Source organism: Salvelinus sp. IW2-2015, unplaced genomic scaffold (assembly GCF_002910315.2).
Source record: "Salvelinus sp. IW2-2015 unplaced genomic scaffold, ASM291031v2 Un_scaffold2108, whole genome shotgun sequence".
Lineage (NCBI taxonomy): Eukaryota > Metazoa > Chordata > Actinopteri > Salmoniformes > Salmonidae > Salvelinus > Salvelinus sp. IW2-2015.
In genome coordinates this window covers 19,854-24,853 of record NW_019943446.1, presented here as the reverse complement: position 1 = coordinate 24,853, position 5,000 = coordinate 19,854, and positions in this window count along the sequence as shown.

The window sequence follows — 5,000 nt, the reverse complement described above, 5'->3', positions numbered from 1 at the left end:
TAGTAGTAGTAGTAGTAGTAGTAGTAGTAGTTGTAGTAGTAGTAGTAGTAGTAGTAGTAGTAGTAGCGTAGCAGTGATGTGTTGGGCTGCTAACTGGCAGAAGCAGACATGTCTGTAGTAGTAGTAGTAGTAGTAGTAGTAGTAGTAGTAGCAGTAGTAGTAGCAGCAGCAGTGATGTGTTGGGCTGCTAACTGGCAGAAGCAGACACGACTGTAGTAGTAGTAGTAGTAGTAGTAGTAGTAGTAGTAGTAGCAGCAGCAGTGATGTGTTGGGCTGCTAACTGGCAGAAGCAGACATGTCTGTAGTAGTAGTAGTAGTAGTAGTAGTAGTAGTAGCAGTAGCAGTGATGTGTTGGGCTGCTAACTGGCAGAAGCAGACATGTCTGTAGTAGTAGTAGTAGTAGTAGTAGTAGTAGTAGCAGTAGTAGTAGCAGCAGCAGTGATGTGTTGGGCTGCTAACAGGCAGAAGCAGACACGACTGTAAGTAGTAGTAGTAGTAGTAGTAGTAGTAGTAGTAGTAGTAGTAGTAGTAGCAGCAGCAGTGATGTGTTGGGCTGCTAACTGGCAGAAGCAGACATGTCTGTAGTAGTAGTAATGTTAGTGCATTTTGTATATGCATTCTGCATCTAATGTTACATTAATAAATACATACTGTGTCCATTTTGGCATTTTACCTGCCTATAATACCCACTGTAGTGTGCGTAGATCGCAAGCCCATAGTAGGTCAATAGGGCTAATGTTGACTGGCTAGATACTACTGCCACAAAGAATTGGCAGCTAGCTACCTATGAAGAGTCTACATTGTATACCATTAGTTTTAGGTCATTTTTGCCTGTTAAACTATCTGGTTGCTAGATTATTACGATTCACATGTACAGTTGAAGTCGGAAGTTCACATACACTTAAGTTGGAGTCATTAAAACTCGTTTTTCAACCACTCCACCAATTTCTTGTTAACAAACTATAGTTTTGGCAAGTCAGTTAGGACATCTACTTTGTGCATGACACAAGTAATTTTCAAAACAATTGTTTACAAACAGATTATTTCACTTATAATTCACTGTATCACAATTCCAGTGGGTCAGAAGTTTACATACACTAAGTTGACTGTGCCTTTAAACAGCTTGGAAAATTCCCGAAAATGATGTCATGGCTTTAGAAGCTTCGGCTAGGCTAATTGACATCTATTGAGTCATTGGAGGTGTATCTGTGGATATATTTCAAGGCCTCCCTTCAAACTCAGTGCCTCTTTGTTTGACATCATAGGAAAATCAAAAGAAATCAGCCAAGACCAAGTCTGGTTCATCCTTGGGAGCAATTTCCAAACGCCTGAAGGTACCACGTTCATCTGTACAAACAATAGTACCATCCCAGGTGTATATAAACTTCCAACTTCAACTGTAGCTAGCTGATAGTTATGAAGTAAAACGTTTGCATTGTGTATAGATTGTTTCTTGTCTATTGTTGACATTGTTCGGCTGGAGAAAGGTTCAGTGAATGGGGATTGCAGCGTGAGGTAATACAATAGGGGGAGTGCTTCTCAAATATAATGTTTTATGCGTTCTCCACACTCTCATCCTCACAAGAACGTACTCAAGGAACGTCCTCGTAGAGTGCACTCGGAGCATGAGTGTGGAGCACGGTAGTATGCATATTGAGAACACCCTGAGTGTATAGTCTAGTGAGTGTGCTTAGGGTCAGTGCAAGATAAGAGTCAGTGCAGATAGTTTGTGTACCGTTAATGAACCATTTAGCAGTCTGGATATTTAGCAGTCTGGATATTTAGCAGTCTGGATATTTAGCAGTCTGGATATTTAGCCGTCTTATGGCTTGGGGGTAGAGGCTGTCTCGGAGCCTGTTGGTCCAAGAGCCGATGCTCCGGTACCGTTTTCCGGATGGTAGGAGAGTGAACATTGTATTGCTTTGTGGCTGGGGTCTTTGTCATTTTTTCAGGCCTTCCTCTGACACCACCTGATGTAGTGGTCCAGGATGGCAGGGAGCTCTTTCCCAGTGATGTCCTGGGCTGTCAGCACCACCCTCTGTAGCACTTTGTGGTCAAGGACGGTGCTTTAACATACCATACCAAGCCAGTCAATATGCTCTCGATGTTGCAGCTGTAGAACTTTTTGAGGATCCAAGGGCCTATGCTAAATCTTTTTCAGACTCCTGGAGGGGGGCTGCCGTGCCCTCTTCACGACTGTGTGGGTGTGTGTGGACCATGTTAGGTCTTTAGTGTTGTGGACACCAGGAACTTGAAGTTATCGAGGGTGTCATATCCAGCCTTTCAAAGCACTTCATCATTACACATTGTGAGTGCTACAGGGCGATAGTCATTTAGGCAGGTTAACTTGGAGCTTTTGGGAACAGGGACAATGGTGGTCAGCTTGAAACATGTTGGCATTACAGACTGGACAATGAGAGATTGAAAATGTCTGAAGCACTTGCCAGCTGTTTGCTTAAAGTTCTTACAGCTCCATGAGTGGACGCGAGCAACAATGGCATATGAGTACAGTGTGTGTATTTCACCTGGAATCACCTGATGTCGTGGGAAGATGGTGTTCTTAATGTTTTGTCCACTAGTGTATTTCAGTAGTAGAGGTTCTCAATGATCTCATCACTGCACAGATTCCTTCAGTGTAGCAAACATAGGACAGAGGACTACCTGGGGAATCATACAAGTAAAGTCCCTACTGTCAATACAGAAATGAGAGAGCAGAGGGTGTATTCATCATTCATCTTTGATGTGCAGAGCCACAGTGTATCTCTTCTCTCTAGCCCTGTTGTTGAGGTGGAATCTGTATGTGTCGTTCGTGGGGGCAAGCTAGTCTCAAAGAAGTTAACCTGGTTCCTCTACACGTACAGTGCATTCAGAAAGTATTCAGACCCTCTTCCCTTTTAACAATTTTTTTAAATGTTACAGCCTTATTCTAAAATGGATTGAATAAAACATTTTCCTCATCAATCTACACACAATTCCCCATAATGACAAAGCGAAAACATGTTTTTTGAAATGCATTTTTGCGTAAATATTCAGACTCTTTACTATGAGACTCAAAATTGAGCTCAGGTGCATCCTGTTTCCATTGATCATCATTGAGATGTTTCTACAACTTGTTTGGAGTCCACTTGTGGTAAATTCAATTGATTGGACATGATTTGGAAAGGCACACAACTGTCTATATAAGTTCCTCTGTGGAGATGGGAGAACGTTGGAGCGGCAGGTAGATGGGGCGGCAGGTAGCCTAGTGGTTAGAGCGTTGGCCCAGTAACCAAAAGGTTGCTAGATTGAATCCCCGAGCTGACAAGGTAAAAATCTGTCATTCTGCCCCTGAACAAGGCATCAAGGCACCACTGTTCTTAGGCCATCATTGTAAATAATTTTTATTTTTTATTTAACCAGGTAGGCCAGTTGAGAACAAGTTTTCATTTACAACTGCGACCTGGCCAAGATAAAGCAAAGCAGTGCGACACAAACAAAACACAGAGTTATACATGGGAATAACAAACGTACAGTCAATACACACATAGAAAAAATCCATATACAGTGTGTGCAAATGAGGTAAGATAGGGGGTAAGCGAATAAATAGGCCGTAGTGGCGAAGTAATTGCAATTTAGCAAATAAACACTGGAGTGATAGATGTGCAGAAGATGCATGTGCAAATAGAGATACTGGGGTACAAAGTAAATAAAAATAACAATAATTAATATGGGGATGAGGTAGTTGGATGGGCTATTTACAGATGGGCTATATACATGTGCAGTGATCTGTGAGCTGCTCTGACAGCTGATGCTTAAAGTTAGTGAGGGAGATATGAGTCTCCAGCTTCAGTGATTTTTGCAATTTGTTCCAGTCATTGGCAGCAGAGAACTGGAAGGAAAGGTGGCCAAAGTAGGAAAAGGCTTTGGGGGTGACAAGGGAAATATACCTGCTGGAACGCGTTCTACGGGTGGGTGGTGCTATGGTTTACTACACATGTGTGTTTAATTTTTTGTTCAGTGTAAAAAAGTATCTGGACACCCCGGTTAAGGAGTTTCTGTCTGTAAAGAAAGCCCTTTTGTGGGGAAAGTCTCATTCTTAGGCCTGGCTCCCCAGTGAGTGGGCCTGACTGCCAGGCACCCCTGCCCAGTCATGTGAAATCCATAGATTAGGGCCTAATGAATTTATTTAAATTAACTGATTTCCTTATATGACTGTAACTCAGTAAAGTTTTGAAAATTGTTGCATTTATATTTTGTTCACTGTAGATACAAAGTACGTGCAATAATGAATGCATGAGATGGTTGAGCTAATTGGCTAGCCAAAAGAATGTGAAAACATTCATATATTGTGGTGGTAGGAAATACTCGCTGTGTAGAGGAAGTGTTTTAGGGACTAGAGAATGTTCTCAAAGATATTGCTACAGAATACATACATCGTCCAGCTAACTGGAATAGCTCAGACTCTAGTTTATTGCATGAATCACAAAACGGTATGTTAGCTGTTTAGATAATGAAATGATAGGTGATGTTTTGTGTTTTTGAGCTGCTACTCTTGCTCATGTTCTGCTAACGGGGTCCTGAAGTTTCCTTCCCCAGTGGAACCCGACCTTTGATCCCATTGCGTGCTGTGCTGTTGATTTGTTTTTTTGGTCCAATCATTTTTCACGATACTGTAACCCCCGCGAAAAACAAACAAGGTATCAAACAGGTAACCACCAACTGTGAATCTCCATACAGTCTCCAAGGAAACATGGCAAACTTTCTTCTGATTGGTGCAGTTTTCCAATATGGTAATGTGTTCTCGAACACAATTTAGCAGAAAGCAGAGAGAAATCACTGATATTGACAATAAATAGTTTCAAAAGGTACGAACTAGCAGATACTAGTTTAGTAGCCGGTTAATTAGATCCACGATAGTGTAACGTTACTCCCGTAGACCTTTGATTTACACCCATCTAATCTCTCCTTTCTACAATGTATACTTTGTTACATTGCAATGTATTTCCTCCTATAGGTTTACG